The following is a 19,098-nucleotide window of genomic DNA, read 5'->3' on the forward strand; positions in this document are numbered from 1 at the left end:
TTTTGGGTTCTACAGAGCCTACGCTATTGCTATTGCTATCTCTATGCTATGCTCTGCTAGCACACAACGCAGGCACCATCAATTTTCTTTTTCCTTTTTTCTTTTTCGACTCTTTCATCATATAATCAATGCATCTACCTCTCTCTCTCTCTCTCTCCCTCGCCGTTTTGTTTTCGCTTGCTTTGTCTGTGTTTTGTGCGCCCTTTTCTCTCTTTGGACTAACAAATAACAATTTCCATTCGGTCAGGGACTCCTCACTGCCTAACGTTATTTCTTCTTTCTTTCCTAACTACTTTTAACAAATAACAAAACCCAAACCCTTTTTAAACTCTTTTTTTAATATAAAACAAATTTAATCAATTATTTCTCATTTTAACTCATTATATCATGCGCGTTACGTCATTCTCATATTATCGTTTACCACTTTAAAACAACGTCAAAACTTTACATTTTACGAACTACAAAATATTTATACAATATTCAAATACTTATGACGTCATAATAATATATATATATATATATTACCCATGCTCCTTTAATTACCTTGTCTATTTATACACTGAAATCTAACGAGACGTGCAAAATTAGTATTAATCTTTCAATGATCAAGAACCCAGACCACGTCTTCACCTGGCTGTTATGACTTTTTTGTCAAAAATAAAGGGTGCTTTTGACTTTAAATTTTCCTACTACTTCTTTTTTATTAAATTGATGTCAGGAATAAATCGACTGTGCCTCGTTTTATATATTAATTAAAAGAAAATAATTATATAAAGCATATTAGGTTTATTTTAGCCATTTGTCTACCACATTATAATAGTAGAATAGATCATGATATCATTGCAATTTGTCGGCACTTTCATTTTAAAATGAGGTAAATTGTTTTCCTTTTCTTTCAAAAATATAAAATGTTTTATTTTATTTTATTTTCTTAAAACGATTCATAATTCAATCTGTAGCTTCTAATGTATGTTATGAAGGCAAAAAGACAAAAAAGCCCTCTCTCTATAATTTTGTCATGAACATGTTCCATGCCTGGAGCTGATTCCCACCAACAATCCCATTTGCATCGTTGTTAGCTAAATATTAATTTCAATGTCAGATTTTCTTCTCATCTATACACACAATAATTTTGAAAAAAAAAATATATATAATTTATGCCATTTAAAATATTTAAAGAAAATAAAATGAAAAAGGTACACGCATGACAGAGATTTATTTGAATGATCTTGCATTGGTGTGGCATGAATATTATTATATAGTATATAGTTAGGCACATAAGCATGATTTTCCACGATTAAGTTGAAAGTAACAAGGGTGTAGAAAATAGATCTCCAGCAACAAAAGTTTTGATGTTCCTCAAATTGTCCCTTCAACAGTTTGTGTTCCTCAAAGTGTGTTGCATTTTAGTGAGGCACTATAATTGTGTCTTGGATTAGCACTCAACAACACCTTTGTTTTATTTTTGAGATTTCAAAGCTAGCATCACAAGAGAGGAATTTTAGGAACATTTGATTATACTAACTGGGGACAAATTGAAAAGGTAAAGGTGTGTCATTATGTCATAAACACTGTAACTTTGAAAAGTGGTGACTTACAAGGCTCACCTGAATCATGCATAGGTAGGGATCACTAAACCTCTTTTCTATCATTAAGGATGATGTATTATTATATTCTTTGTTTTAATAAATTAATCTTCTATCTTTTACTTTTTTTTAACTTTTGATTATTGTTATTCTTATGTTAGTAAGATTATATTTCAAACCCTTCTTTTCTTTATCTTCTAACAATAATTCTAATTATAATTAATTAGTGATACAGAAAATTATATATCAAACATTCATATTTTATATTATATAAGTGGTACAAATTTCACTTTTTAATATAATATTAAAAGTTAAAGTTTATTTTAATAAGAATTTAATAAATTTATTAAAATTAAGTTACTTATTATTGAATCGTTATCAATTATTCATAATATATATATTAAGTTAAACTTAAAATTTACTTCTTAAATGATTTTAAAAAATTCCAAAATTATTTTCTTGGTCATATGGAGGAGAAATATACATTATTAAAATAAATGGTACTCATCTTTCAATTATTATACCCAAACAATAAATAAATGGGTATGTTAATTAGCTTCATACTTATGTTAATTAGTTTCCTCGCATAGAATTTTATTTTTTTTAAATGATGACAGCTGCACGAGAACATTGAGAATTATTGGAACCATTATAGAATTTTAAACTGGTTTTATTCAATGAGTTGAAAGATTACAGGTGAGGAATTTTTAAGAAATAAAACCTTGTATGTGTAAGCTATATTATTAACTTATTGAAAATCTTGTAGTTTTCTGTAATTTCATTAAGAAAAACTTTGGAATAAATTAATGAGACTCTTCTTGCATTAACATCAAAATAAAATAAAATATAATAATAACTATATATTAATTAAGGATTCCTAAATATGAACTTTAGTAAAGCATTTCATATGTGGGAATTATGATAAACGAATATCGTTGACAAAAAATATGAGAAAATATTATTTACTGGGACTAAGTAAATTCACATATACTATAAAAGAAGATTGTAATTCCATTTTTTTATGTAATAATATATTTTAATTTTGATAAATTTATTTGCTAATTAATTAGAGAACATTTAAAATATTGTTTTTAAATTATGTTTTATTAAAGTTAATAATTTTCAATTATGTATCAATTTATGAAAAATATAAATATAAAAAAATGGCTAATTTCAGTGTATTAATTTCAATTGAATTTATAAATATAAATTTTGTATACTCATCGTCAGCATGACCATTAATTACATGGCATTCTCTGGCTGATTTATAATCCATTTTCTTCAACAAAAGTTTCTCTTGTTTCTTTCAGTTTTTGGTACACAATGATTGTAGCTGTAATTTCAATTTTTTTTATTATTAATTATTCCATTTCAAAAGAATTTAATATAAACTTAACCTAAACTGTATATAACAAGTTTTCAAGAACTAAATATATATATAGTTTGTTACATTTAAACTCAAAATTATATGTTTACAGATAAAAATGTTAATTCATTCTACATTAAAGCCTTTTTGAACCTTTAAAATTACCTCTTATTAACCCATTCTTGGCACACATGAAAGCACATCCACAAATAATAAAGTTGATTTTTTATTTATTTACTAAGTACAACACTATTTACTCTAACATGATGAACAAATAAGCTCTTTCTCTATATATAGTAATTAACATAACAAGAGTATCTGAATCTAGACATATTCCATAGGGTACAACATTATAGCAAGCACACTTTTAATTATGATACTTAAATGTTATAACATCAATCTATTATTATTGTTGTTGTTTTTATAGCTAATTAATAAAGTGATGCGTTTCATAGAAACTAATTAAGTGGTATTAATGGTCAATTATATCGCTTACAAGTTAATTTGTCTGTAAGTGAAGAGTTGGGGTGGTACAAAAATTGATAATAATATTAATTAATTAATTAATTACTTTACAGATCATGATAACATGGAAACATATAATGAGCAATCAAGGCGTAACAAGTGCAAAATAGTTCTACACATGGGAAATATTCTTGGGGTCGGAACTCACTTCACATTTATTCTCTTCTTCCTTCTCTTCCTTTTTCTTTTTTGCTTCCTCACACTTCTATGCTCTCTTCTTCTTCTTCTTTTCTCCCCATAGGAATGGTTCTTTTGTTTCTTGTAAGTTTGCAATTCAATCATAAAAAAGAATCTTCCTTTGTTCGCAACACTGAAAAAAAAAACACAGAATCAAGAACACAATTAAATACCCAAAGGATGTTCATGTGAAAAAATGCATATGTTATTTCAAAGTAAATATAAGATGTAAATAATTTGAATTATTCAATTTATATATTTATATATAGATGGAAATGTACAAGAGTTGGTTAACTTCACGTAATCCTTAAATTCAACGTAATAACAGTAAATTACAACTCAAGAACAGATGGAAGCATGTTGAAGAGAGAGAAAAGCATGTCTTGTTTTTTATTTGTTTCCTCCATGCATATGAAAGTGGTGTCCCAAAAGCACTTTGTCCTATGGTAAATGGTTTGAAGGGAAAAAGAAAGGTATAGAATATTATCATATATCCTATGAGAGATTATAAGTCTATTGCATTTTCTTTCTGTCGATCAAGAGAGAATGAAGAGATAGACAATGAAAATAATGATATTTACAATTTAATATATATGTATATGTATAGATTGGTGAATTGTATAATATAGTAACTATTTTAAAATAGAATAAAGAGAGATAAAAAAAATGTTATTATAAAAATGTAGTATAGAAATGTTAAACTAGGTGCAACATTCCTTGCATGTGTGAGGCAATGATTGAGTTCAGGTTGTAGGTTGTGGTCAAAGTAAAGCTTGCAAAGCTCACACGCTATGTATATTTGTATGATTTAGTTTTACCTATCTCTATTTGCCCTTTTTCAGCAGGCGAAAGAAGAAGATAGCTTCCTTTTTTAACTAAAGTAAACATTAAGTGCAACTTTAGTGAAATCCACAGATTATTAGCAGCTGGAAATAAGGCTTTGTGTTTGGTATAGGAAACCTTAGCTTTTACCTCTTTTTCTACTTCTTTTGCTTTTTTACCCCGTAATTTTTTGTTCCCTGATTTTATTAGCAGTTTAAAAAAAAAATTAACTTTCAATATACATCATATATGTGGAAGTTAAAAGTAGGGGTGGGTCAAACCTTATCTAAATTAAACATAGAAGTTACCCGTCAGGAACAAGTTTTAACTAACATAAACATAGAAGTTAGCTAAAATCAACTCTTATTTAAGTGAATCTAAGTGAATCGTAAAAACTAATAGCAAGGGTCAAATCCTAGTTAAGTTATTCATTCAATTATAAACCAATTTCCAGCTCCACAAATCATTCATGAATCCTCCTATGAAGTCAGTTATCAATCCAAAATTGGATAACTCTAAGACAAACTCAACAATTAACAACCAACTTAAACACAATCAAGAAGCAACTTAAACGAAAATAAAATCCAACAAATGAAACCAAAATGAAAAAAAAAATATTTTGATAAAGGAAGGGTTAAGCTTCAAACCTCCTCACTACCTCATTATTCCAAGCTTGGATTCCACCAATACAAAGGGAGCTAACTCTTCCAAGTCCTCCTTTACCATCACGAGAAGCGAAATATGGAGACCAACCAATGAATGATAACAACAACGAATCCAGCCATCAGACACAGTGATATGTGTGTTGAACCAAGTAGGTTCAAGCTTTGAAGAATCCAAACCCTTTGAAGGATGATGAAAGGCTGGATGTGCTTGTTGTTGCTGTGCTGTCTTTTTTATAGGATCTGGGGTAGATTTAATATGTAATCCTCTCTTGATTGAATCCAAAGCATAGACATTCTCAATCTTTTTAAAAAGGAAAGTGTTTTTCAAACTAAGTGAAAAACAACCTGTTGTTTTGTCGAAACAACCGATTGTTTTATACTTAGGTGTTTTTAGAAAAGGTTGAAAATTGTTTTAATGGTTGATTTGCTGTCAAAACCAAAACAACCGATTGATTCGTGGAAACAACCGATTGTTTGTTTTGGTACCATAACAAAAAACTGGTTTGTGCTTTGACTGAGCATTAAATGATTTTCTAACTGTTTACGCTCCAGTTTTTAATGCTTTGACTAATCTTTAAATGCAATTTATAGTTTGTTGAGATTATGCAACAAACAACTTTGTTTTAAATACAGTAAAACAGATTTGAGTTTTACACAAGTTTTTGAGATTTTGAAAAGTTGAGATTGCTTAGAGATTGAGTTTGATCAAAGAGAGTGAGCTAGGATTTTTTGCTTGTATTGATTTCAGATTCGTTCTGTAACAAGTGTAATCCTTTGTATCTTTTGAAAAGAACCTTGTGTGGTTGCTGAGAAGTGTTGTGTGTTCTTGAGGGGATCAAAATCAGCATTCTTAGTGTTGTGGTGTTGACCAAGAGAAGTGTGTGTCTTGAGAGGACCAAGGTCACTTCTTTGGTTGTGTTGTAAATGATCTAGGGTTGATTGCTTAGTGGATTTCCTCAGTGGTTTTTGAGAAGACTGGATGTAGCTCTGGGTTTAGAGTGAACCAGTATAAACCTCTGTGTGCATTCTCTCTATCCTTAATCTCTTTAAATTCAGTTTTGATATTTGCAAACTGGTATAAACAATCGATTGTTTCTGCGAAACAACCGATTGTTTTTCTGGTGCTGTGCTTATTTGCTTTGTGTTTTGACAAACTGATTTCCTTATCAATTGTTTCTCGAAGTAATTTCATTCTTGTCTTAAAAGTTTGCGAAAACCCTCTTTAAACCATTCACACCCCCCCCCCCCCGGCTCTAGTTTAAAGTCATACTTTCTAACAATGTGTGGTAAAAAATTGTATTAATTGCATGTTTACCTCTGCTACATCTGCTATTAATGGATCAGATTCTTCTAATCTTGAAAATTAAAATTGCCTTTAATGTTTGGTCAAATCAACATTTGAATCTGTACTTTTCTGTTTGACTGACAAAAATAGCTTTATGGTTCAAATTTGATTTCTTTTTCTATTTTGAAAACAACCCACACTAGGTCATCTTTGACCATGAACTTTGGCTATATAAAGGAATGAAACTAGCTGATGTTTTCACGTAAAACAACTTGTTGTTCTTCTCTTTCTCCACTCTAAAATCTTTCTGCAATGTGCAAAAGCTTGCTTCTGAGTTTAACAATGGCTGGAACTCCTCCTTCAGCTAAGAGAATGAAATCCAAGGGTGTTAAGAGCAGTGGAAAACTTGAAGGGTGGTTTTCAGGAGATGTTGATCTTATCAACAAGTATATACTTGAAACAAGTAGAAAGAGTGTGAACACACCCAAGATGGTCTCTTTCAATTGGATGAAACAACAAAAGCTGGACTCAGTGAGAAGCATCCTCAAGGAGCAAAAACTGAAGAGATTCCAAGAGCTCACTGGAAACATATATCCAGATTTGGTGAAGGTATTTTACACTAACCTTCATTTTAATGGTGACTCATTTGTTTCACATGTAAAAGGTGTAGAGATGGTCATCACAAGTGATGTATGGGCTGTTATGACTGGGCTAAAATCCTCTAGGTTGAGGATCAATAGAGGAAACCTTGGAGTTGTTGAAGAGTTCAACAAAATACAGTTCTACAAAGGTTGTTTAAAGAATTCCCACTCCAAAGTGAAGAATTTTTCAGTTGGTGGATTAAAGCTTGATGAAAGGCTCATAGCCTTCATAGTATCATGGATTCTCATACCTAGAGGGAGCAATCACCCCACTCTCTCTAAAGAAGATCTCCTACTGATCTATTGTATCATGAACAAAGTGAAGATCAATTGGATCCACACAATAAAAGAGCACATGCAAAAGTCCATGAGGTTATGTGATTTCCACTATCCCTATGCTATTTTGATCTCTAAGTTTGTTCATTATTTTGAAGTGAATATAGAAGGGGAGCTAGCTAAAGTAATCAAGCCCTCCAGTGAGATCAATAGTGGATCCCTAAGTAAAATGAGATTTACTAAAATTGGTGGAAAATGGGTAAGCAAGGATGGTGACCAAGCTGGCCCAAGTGGAACGAATGAAGGTGATGAACCTGAGGAGGCAGCAATGCAAGATGAACTAGATGTTGAGACTCAAGAGGATGATCACAATGATACTAACATGGGAGAAAGGATGACTACAATGTCACCCTTTGAAAGATTGATGATCAATCGTATGGACACCTTTGCTGAGAATCAAAGGAACCTCTATGATATGTGTGAATCAAGGTTCAACAATATGGACACACGCTTTTCAACACTGGATGAATAGATTGAAGAAGTCTAGAGGCTTTTGGAACTACAATTGGAGAGGGAGGACAATCCTTCATTTTAGTTTACTTTTGTTTAAAGTTTCTGGTTTAAACAAGTTTTGCTATTCTGTTGCTTTTCTGCCTTTTGTCTATTTGATGAGACAAATAGGGGGAGAGAAGTTGGTTAGTTCTGTAATGTTCTTATTATCTGCTTTCTTTATTGCTTTGAACATTGTTGTTATAAACTGATGTGATTCCAATAGCCACATAGAACAAGATTCTTGACATTTTTAGGAATCACCTTGAGCTGGAAAATATAGAGGCACTTTTCTTAGAGTTGGATCATTGTTCTAAGACAAGAACTCACCAATAACTAGTACCAAATCCCAAACTCATTTGGATGAACCAAATATTGTCAAATTGAATCAACAAAGAGATTAAAACTGGAATGACCGAACAGAATTAAACAACAATTCATATGAACCGAACAGAATTAAGAATCAAAACAGAACATAGTGTTGGAAAATAGAAAAACCGAAACTGAAAAACTCAAGAACACAAAGCAACATGAACAATTGAAGAAGAAGAAAGGAAAGAGAAGAGAATGCTCATGAAGATGGAAGGAGGATGGATGATCTCGCCACTAGAAGTGTGGAAAGCTCCTAGATGAGAGTGATGCCGCCACTTGAGGACTCCATTGATCCATCAAGATAAGACTAGAGAAGAAGGCTCCAAAAGCTCTCCAAAGGTCACTCAAAATTTGAGTAGAGTTTTCTTAGATTAATTCCAATCTGAATTTTACAAAGAGAGCACCTCTATATATAGCCTAAGGTGCTGAAAAACTAAGCTAAAACATTTTAAAATTCCCTCCTAAACTATTCTAGAAATCGGCGCCTAAAACAAACCTCCTAAGGCACCTCCTATTCTACTCCTACACCTCTCTACTAATACACCCCCCTAAAGCTCCTAATTAAAACCTACAAGATGCTAAAACAAAAGAGGTTTCTAATGTTTTCCTCTAAGCACCTTCAACTAAAGAAATTACAAAAAGAGAAAATAAATGTCCTCTAGCTCCCAAAGCTTTGAACATGCTTCTTGTAATCCTTTGAGATGGACTTTGACCTCCATGGGCGTCCTCCATTTGTGCCTCCACCTCTTCTTGAGCTTGATGATTGGCCTCCATGTCCTCTTGAGCTTGATCTCCATCATACTCCCCGAGTTGGAGAGAATTCGACCACGAATTCTGGAGACCTACAGAAAAAGGAGTTAGATCGCTGACATTAAAAGTATGACTACCTAAGAAAGTAACAGGCATATCTAACTCATAAGCATTGTCATTAATCCTCTTGAGGACTTGGAAAGGTCCATCCCCTCGAGGCATTAGTTTGGACTTCCTTTGAGTAGGAAAACGATCCTTTCTCAAGTGAAGCCAAACCCAATCGCCCTCATCAAACAACAATGCTTTTCTCCTTTTATTGGCAAGTTCAGCATACTTGCCAACCTTCTTCTCAATTCTCTTCTTGATGTCTTTATGCAAAGTTTTCACAAAAGAATCCTTTTCATCTCCATCTTTGCACAAGATATCTTCAATAAGGGGAATAGGAAGAAGATCAAGGGGTGTTAGGGGATTAAACCCATAGACCACCTCAAAAGGAGAATGGGAGGTGGTAAAATTTACTACTCGGTTATATGCAAACTCAACATGGGGTAGTAAATTCTCCCACACTCTAGGATTCCCCGAAATAAAGCATCTCAATAGTTGTCCCAAGGTTCTATTTACCACCTCGGTTTGACCATCAGTTTGTGGGTGGCAAGTGGTAGAAAATAAAAGCTTAGTTCCAAGCTTGCCCCACAAGGTCTTCCAAAAGTGACTCAAGAACTTAGGATCTCTATCGGACACTATAGACCTAGGAATCCCATGCAAGCGAACCACTTCTTGGAAGAAGAGGTTTGCAATGTGGCATGCATCATCCACTTTGTGGCAAGGAATAAAGTGAGCCATCTTTGAAAAACGATCCACTACCACAAAAATGGAGTCCTTTCCCTTTGATGTCTTGGGTAAGCCTAAGATGAAATCCATAGATATATCTACCCAAGGCATTGAAGGGATAGGAAGAGGAGTATATAGACCATGGGGATGCATTTTAGACTTAGCTTTGCGGCAAGCTATGCATTTATCACACAAACTATGAACATGTTTATGCATATGAGGCCAAAAGAAATGTTCATGCAACACATCCAAAGTTTTAGCAACCCCAAAATGTCCCATTAAACCCCCCGCATGAGCTTCTCTAACAAGAGATAATCTAATAGAGCATTGGGGAACACAAAGACGTTTTCCTTTAAAAAGAAAGCCATCTTGAATAAAAAAAGTCTTTGTGTCCTCCTTTAAGACACTCTTGATAGATGGGAGAAAAATCAAGGTCATCATGATAAAGTTCCTTAATGTGATCAAAACCAAGATATTGAGAGGTTAAAAGATTTAGCAAGGTGTATCTTCTAGAAAGAGCATCCGCCACAATATTTATTTTGCCTTGCTTGTGTTTGATCACATAAGGAAATTGCTCAATGAATTCCACCCACTTAGCATGCCTCTTGTTAAGTTTGTTTTGGCTTTTCAAATATTTAAGAGATTCATGATCACTATGTATCACAAACTCTTTGGGAAAAAGATAGTGTTGCCAAGTAAACAAAGCCCTAACAAGTGCATATAATTCCTTATCATAGGTGGAATAGTTGAGATGACTTCCCTTCAATTTCTCACTAAAATAGGCTATGGGGTGGCCCTCTTGAAGGAGAACAGCCCCAATACCTATGCTTGAAGCATCACACTCAATCTCAAATGTCTTAGTGAAATTAGGAAGGGCCAAGATGGGAGCATTAGTCAATTTTTCTTTCAAAGTATCAAAAGCATTTTGTTGTGCTTCTCCCCAATGAAAGACCACATCCTTTTTCACTATGTCATTGAGGGGTGCGGCAATGGTACCAAAGTTTGGGACAAATCTTCTATAGAAAGAAGCAAGCCCATGAAAACTTCGGACCTCATTCAAAGATTTCGATGTAGGCCAATTTTGAATGGCCACCACCTTTGTTTTGTCCACATGGACCCCTTTACAACTCACAACAAACCCTAGGAATTCTATATGATCAAGAGCAAACATACATTTAGCAAGGTTAGCATACAAATGTTCCTTCCTAAGGGTTTCTAAAACTTGCCTAACATGCAACCTATGGTCATTCAAAGATAAGCTATAAATGAGAATGTCATCAAAGTAAACCACAACAAACTTACCAATGAAAGGTCTAAGAACATGATGCATGAGGCGCATGAAGGTACTTGGTGCATTAGTTAAACCAAAAGGCATAACTAACCACTCATATAAACCAAAGTTGGTCTTAAAAGCCGTCTTCCATTCATCACCCGGTTTGATACGGATTTGATTGTAGCCGCTTTTAAGATCAATCTTTGAAAAGATTTTAGAACCATGTAATTCATCCAACAAATCATCTAGTCTAGGTATGGGATGCCTATACTTAATGGTTATGTTATTTATGGCCCTACAATCCGAACACATTCGCCATGTGCCATCCTTTTTTGGCACTAAGATGATAGGCATAGCACAAGGACTCATGCTATCTTGTACCCACCCTTTCTCAATCAAAGCCTCAACTTGTTGGCGAATTTCCTTGGTTTCACTTGGATTGGTCCTATATGCTGGACGATTTGGTAAAGAAGAGCCCGATATCAAATCAATTTGGTGCTCAATCCCTCTCAAAGGTGGAAGTCCATTTGGAGGATCTTGAAACACATCTTTGAACTCTTCTACCAAATTTTCCAAGCAATGAGGACTATCAACAAGTGATTCTACTCTAAGAGTTCTAGGGATGGCTAAAAAAAGAGGATGATGAGCCACTATTTCCCTTTCAATGTCACGCCTAGACACAAGGAGTGTAGGCTTAGAACTCTTATCTTTTTTATTTTTTTGATCTTTTTCACTCTCCCTCTTTTTCTTCATGATAACTTGGTCCTCATGGACTTCTCTTGGAGAGAGAGATTTTAAAGTAACCTTGTGACCATGGAATTCAAAAGATAGTTTATTGGTAAAGCCATCATGTAAAACTTTTCTATCAAATTGCCAAGGCCTTCCCAAAAGAACATGAGTGGCTTCCATGGGCACAACATCACATAATACCTCATCTTTGTATTTTCCAATAGAGAAATGGATGAGGACTTGTTTATTAACAATTATTTCTCCTACTTCACTAAGCCATTGTAACTTGTAGGGCTTTGTATGAGAGATAGTAGGCAATCCAAGCTTATCTACTACTCTTGTACTAGCCACATTTGCACAACTACCCCCATCCACTATCAAGGAACAAATGTTGTTTTGAATAAGACATCTTGTATGGAAAATATTTTCCCTTTGACTTTCATCAAAAGGTTGTGAAACTTGTCCAAGAAGTCTTCTCACAACTAACAAGTCCCCTTCAAGTGGACATTCGCTCTCTTCCTCACTAGATGCATGAGAATGCAATGAATGCTTTGGAGAATCCGAATCATGCTCACTAACTACAATGCCCTCATGCATGTACATACTTCGTTTGGAAGGACAATTTGCAGCAATATGACCATAACCCATACATTTAAAGCATTTAGTGTTAGATGTTCTAGTGGGAGACTTAGGTCTAGAAGTAGATGGCTTAGATTCCTTGGGTTTGAAAGAAGAATCTTTGGAAGGATGTTTAGAAAAATAAGTTTTGTTTCTCCAAGACTTGGAGTAGTATCCATCATTGGAAGCATTTTTAAAAGAGTTTTTCTTAGCAAGTTGGGCTTCCACCTTCATTGCAAGATGAACTAAAGAGCCCAATGATGAATACTCTTGTAACTCAACAATGTCTTGAATATCCTTCCTAAGACCACTCACAAACCTAGCAACCATGGCTTCTTCACTTTCTTCTAATTCAATTTTAAGCACAAGCGTCTCAAGCTCCTTATAATATTCATCCACATTTAGCGTGCCTTGTTGAAACCGTTGGAGTCTCAACATGAGGTCTTTCCTAAAATGTGGGGGCACAAACCTAGCGCGCATATGATCCTTTAAAGAGTTCCAAGAGTCCACGGGAGGACCCTTGTGATAGATAATGTCCTTTACAATTCCATGCCACCATTTCATGGCATAATCACTAAACTCTAGGGTGGCTAGCTTGAGCTTATGCTCATCTTGGATCTCATGGATCTCAAAAATTTGTTCACACTTAGCCTCCCAATCTAAATATACATTTGGATCACTAGAACCATTAAAACAAGGTAGCTTGACCGAAGGAAGCTTGGACTTTGCATCATGATAGAAGCCATTGCCGTAGTGATTTCTTTCTCCTTGATGATGATGTCTTTGTCCATGGACTTGGGGTGGAGGTCTCCTTCTCCTATGCTCATCTTCACGGCCAACATCATTTGAAGAAGCTCTTGAAGATGGTCTATGAGAATGATGTCCATCATGGATAGAAGGAGATGGTCTAGCTTGTTGGAACTCCATCTTTTGCATTTTCTCCTCCAACCGTCTAATTGTTCTTTGAGCTTCATGTAATTCACCAAGAATTGAAGCTTTGGAAGGAGAATTCTGCTTGTAGGATGCATCACTTGAAAATCCAGCCATTTGTAATTAAAAACAGCAAACACACAAAAACAGCAAACACACAAAAACAGCAAACAAGTTAAAAATTAGCAAAAAACAGTGAGCTTTTGGCAATGAAACTGCCGAAGTGAACTAAGGCTGAAAAAGATATCACTCTCAAAGAAATAATGTTCTTGCACCAATCTGATCTTGAGGCCTTGGAATCCTCAAATGAAATATGTCAAAGCAAGCACACCAATCTTAAGAGCAAACCACCACAAAACCAAAGAAACAATAAAGACAAACAAGAAAAGGTATAAGCAAGGAAAGGTAATTGCAAAAGGAATACTATATGTAAGACAAACTCAAAGAGTAAGAATGAAAGACAATCAAGAAAATAAAGAACTCAATGAGAAAAGTAGGCACACAAAAGAATACCTAAGGAAAAGCACTAGAGTAGATGAAGAAAACAAAAATATTAGCTACTGGAAAAAAAAAATTTTATGCAAACTGTGCTTGATATTCACTGATTTAACTGGAACGTTGTAGAGCGAACTGGATTATGAAATTTATACCACAGAAACTTCAAGATGTTAACTCAATAATGGCACTGGAATCAATTAAAAACAGTAAGCCAATTGAGAGAAATAAATTTTTTAAAATCGCTGCCAGATTACCGTATTTTTTTCGGCAGGAATGTACACTTTTTTTATTTTATTTATCATTTTTTGTGTACTTCATATTTTTGAATGATTCTTTTTTCTATTCTTTTCTAACACTTTGAATATCTCAAATCCAGAATTTCGGAATTTTACAGTACGTAAATCAATTGCAATAAGGAAAAACAGTAAGCACTTTTTTCAGAAACAGAAGAATCCTAATAGGAATAAAAAACAGGATGATGAACTAACAAAGACATAATAGAAAATGATGTATTGGAACTTGTATAGGTCTAGAATACAAGTATGAACTCAATTCTAAAAAGAAAATGCACAAAGGATCAACATCAATTCAGAAAATTATATGACACCAAAGCAAGAAACAATCAAAACAATAAAAGTACTACTAGAAGTAATGACATATATGGAATAACATGACTAAGACAAAACTTGACATGATTCAAAAATTAAAAGACACATCACAAATTGTAACAAGTGAAAGGAAGCTTAAGGTAAACTCTAGGAAGGATAATGCCATTCCAAAAGAGCAACCATACTCATAAGAATTATGAGTGTCATAAACCTTTCCACAAACACTTGGTGTAAAAGAAAAACAGCAAGAATACTCAAGTAAAATTCTAAAACAGAAACTTAAATTGCAAGAAATTAAAAGAGCTCTTGAAATAAAGTGCACACAACTCAACAATTAAACAAGAATGAACCTAAGACTCATGATACCACATGATGTGATTCCAATAGCCACATAGAACAAGATTCTTGACATTTTTAGGAATCACCTTGAGCTGGAAAATATAAAGGCACTTTTCTTAGAGTTGGATCATTGTTCTAAGACAAGAACTCACCAATAACTAGTACCAAATCCCAAACTCATTTGGATGAACCAAATATTGTCAAATTGAATCAACAAAGAGATTAAAACTGGAATGATCGAACAGAATTAAACAACAATTCATATGAACCAAACAGAATTAAGAATCAAAACAGAACATAGTGATGGAAAATAGAAAAACCGAAACTGAAAAACTCAAGAACACAAAGCAACATGAACAATTGAAGAAGAAGAAAGGAAGGAGAAGAGAATGCTCATGAAGATGGAAGGAGGATGGATGATCTCGCCACTAGAAGTGTGGAAAGCTCCTAGATGAGAGTGATGCCGCCACTTGAGGACTCCATTGATCCATCAAGATAAGACTAGAGAAGAAGGCTCCAAAAGCTCTCCAAAGGTCACTCAAAATTTGAGTAGAGTTTTCTTAGATTAATTCCAATCTAAATTTTACAAAGAGAGCACCTCTATATATAGCCTAAGGTGCTGAAAAACTAAGCTAAAACATTTTAAAATTCCCTCCTAAACTATTCTAGAAACCGGCGCCTAAAACAAACCTCCTAAGGCACCTCCTATTCTACTCCTACACCTCTCTACTAATACACCCCCCTAAAGCTCCTAATTAAAACCTACAAGATGCTAAAACAAAAGAGGTTTCTAATGTTTTCCTCTAAGCACCTTCAACTAAAGAAATTACAAAAAGAGAAAATAAATGTCCTCTAGCTCCCAAAGCTTTGAACATGCTTCTTGTAATCCTTTGAGGTGGACTTTGACCTCCATGGGCGTCCTCCATTTGTGCCTCCACCTCTTCTTGAGCTTGATGATTGGCCTCCATGTCCTCTTGAGCTTGATCTCCATCATAAACTGTTTAGAACATTGTTGTTATAAAATATTTAAAACATTGTTGTTATAAACTATTTAACTGGTTTAAATTTGTTTTGAAGATTGTTTTAAACTGTAAACTCTGTTTTACAAAATTTCAACCGGTTATTCCTACGAAATAACCGATTGTTCATCTGTGTTGCACCTCTGTGAGTGTTAGTTTCTCATCTGATTTTAGCTGATGTTCTTGTTTTGGAAATCACCAAGAGAGAGCTGGTTTCTGGTGCTTATTTGATTTGGAATAGATTACCCTGTGCTTTTGTGTTTGCTCATGAATGTAGGTTGAACAGATTCTAAACAAAGAACATTCCTAAAAGCATCCCAAAAATTTGTCTCCATCAAATAGGGGGAGATTGTTGAACTTGATAAACTCATTTTCATCCCCATAAGTTAGGTATTCCTTGATAACTCTTAGTTTTTCAGTATTTTTCTCCACTAATTGCATTTCCTTGAGGTTTCTTTTGTTCTTATTGTGTCTTTTTAGATTATATTTGTATTTTTTCCAAAAAAAAACAGAGTTTTTACAAAAATGTCTTAAAAATGACTTCTTATAGTTTATATTTTGCCTGATTTTTCTAATGTAATGTTTTGACCTTTTCAAGAGTTGATTTAGAGCTAAAATTGACCTAAGAATCATAGAAGAAGTTTTTGAAAAAGGAAGACTTGGAAATTGAGAGTTAAAATGATGAAAAACTATAGAAACATGTTTTAGGAGGTCAAACCTTCGCTGGAAACAAGCAATAAACGGTCGATAGAAGCAATAACTGGCTCTAGATGATCAACAGTACTTGAAAAGAGAAAGTTGCAAAAGTTAGTTAGGATCTAACCGAGAATTGATGGTTTAGGGAGATGGGGTCATTAACTGTCAAAGCTAAAACTCATTCAAATGTAGAAACTCTATAAATAGAATTGATTACGTAGAGAGAAAAAACTAGATTAGAAGTTAGAGATATAGATAAGGAGTTAGACAGTGAAGTAAATTAGTTTAGTTTTCTATTGCTCGTTTTATGTTTTTGACGTTTCTAGTTTTAATAAAAGTTATTTATTTTCTTCTACACTTTTCTCCATTGTTTCTTCTTCTCTTTATGTTCAATTTTTTGTAATATTTGTTCGAAACTGAATTTGGTTTTAGAAATGGGTAACAGTGAAACGAAAATCATGTCAGACGACACTTTGCGTTAGTGTTTTCTTCTTAAAAATCTTTCCAAGAATTGTATTTTCGATTGAAAGTTGTTTTTCTAAGAGCATACAAACCGATTTTGTGTTTTATTTAGTAACAAGGATTCTAGATTTGGATCTCTTGCGAATTGAAGATGAAGATTGCTAATCATGGTTTTTGTTCCTTTTTTTCTGTTCCGACTTTGAATTCGCTTTTCTTGTTTTCAATTCATTTTAATTCTTGTTCGTTTACATTTTTGTATTTTATAATTTTAGTTTACAAGTTATTTTCATTTCAATTACATTTTAATTCAAAGTCATTTATATTTTTCACAATGCCCTATTTTACGTTTATGCATTTTACCTTTCCAGCAATTTACTTTCTCTGCACTTTAATTTTCTATAATTTACATTTTCAACACTTTACCTTTCAAGCAATATATGTTATTGTCCATCTTCATTTTCCCATTAGACAATCTATTATGAGACTACTCTCAAATTGTTTGATGGTTAAGTGAATGCCATTTTAGATGGTATGATTCACGATCGCAGACAGTCTATTGGAGTTACATTTTGCATGTTTATAATTTTTCGTCTTAACTTCATTGCATTGCATTTTTTTTTTCATTTCTTGTTTCAATTCCAATTTCCCCCTTTTAATTTGTGAAGAACAAAATATTAAACAATGGATTCAATTAACATATTTTCTTTAGGATTCAACCTAGGTTGACCCTATATTAAATTAGGGAGAAACTTAGTATTTTTGTTTGAAAAAATGAACGCGACTAAGTAGTTATCATTATTCATACCTAAACTCACGCCTGGTCAATTCAAATGTTCATTAACAACACCAAGACGAATTTGAACATTTGAACAATACTCAAGGTACAAATTTATTTGAAATTTCTAGTTAATACTTTACATTAGTAAAAGGAAAATTTATTATAAATTTATAAAGTTACATCAGATGAACTAAAAGACCAAATTATTTTGTTTGTAAAATGTATTTTTGTACTACAACTTCCATATATGCACTTAACTTTCTTTGTAATGAACAAAATCACACAATAGTATTATCTCACTTTTTTAAAAAAATGTGACTTTTATCGCATTGAGGAAGATTATTATTTTAGTTGATAAGTATATACATTTTAATCAATATTTTCTTATATTTCACAAAAAAATCGACAACACTTTGCATTTGTTTTTAGAAGACACACAATGAGAATAGTGATATCAAATCAGTCACAATCATATATACCCAAAGATCAACATAAAAATACAATCAACCAAAATTTCATGAAATATATAAAATGTAGATGAACATATGTGTTGAACTTTGGAGCTTTGATGTTTCAAATCCACATTAAGCCTGAAGCTATGCTGCTTTTTGGTTTGGGGTTAGATTAGGTTATTTAGAATCTTTGTTAAGATCAGTTCTAATTCCTACACAAAGTTTGATAAATCAGTTTTAAAATAAACAAAGTGTTTTTCCAAGCAAAGGGAAAACAACCAGTTGAATCATAGAGATAATCGGTTGTTTGTCACTTAGCTAGCTTGAGGTTTTTGAAACTGCTTTATGAATTAGTTATCCAACTGCTTGACTCATTCAACCAGTTAAATTGTGGTTTCAACCGGTTAAATGTGTGTTTTCATAACAATTTTTTGAAAACTAGTTTTAACTGATTCAGTGATTAAAACTGTCTTAAACGGCTACATTTCAAAGCTATAAATATAGTCTCCCTTTCAAAGCAAAAGACACATTCAAATACAACAAGTATTGATACAGATTTGAGATCAAAGAAAGAGATTTGTTTTTGAAAGAAGTTTTTCAAAAGTGCAAGATTGTTGTTCAAGCTTTGTTGTGGTAACAAGTTCTGATCATAAGAGTTTCTTGTATTGTGCAAATCCAGGTGTTTTCTATCCTTGTTTAGTTACTTGTAATAGTATTTCTTTTTAACTGCTATGTGTGTTTGAAATCCTGTAAAGACAGAAGGTTGTTATGTCTTGAGGTGTTTGGTGTTGCAAAGAGGGTGAGTGGGCTTTGTGGGATTCAAAGTCACCTCTTTGTGGTGTGTGTTGTAA

This window comes from Phaseolus vulgaris, chromosome 5, assembly GCF_051622355.1.
Source record: "Phaseolus vulgaris cultivar YP4 chromosome 5, ASM5162235v1, whole genome shotgun sequence".
NCBI lineage: Eukaryota > Viridiplantae > Streptophyta > Magnoliopsida > Fabales > Fabaceae > Phaseolus > Phaseolus vulgaris.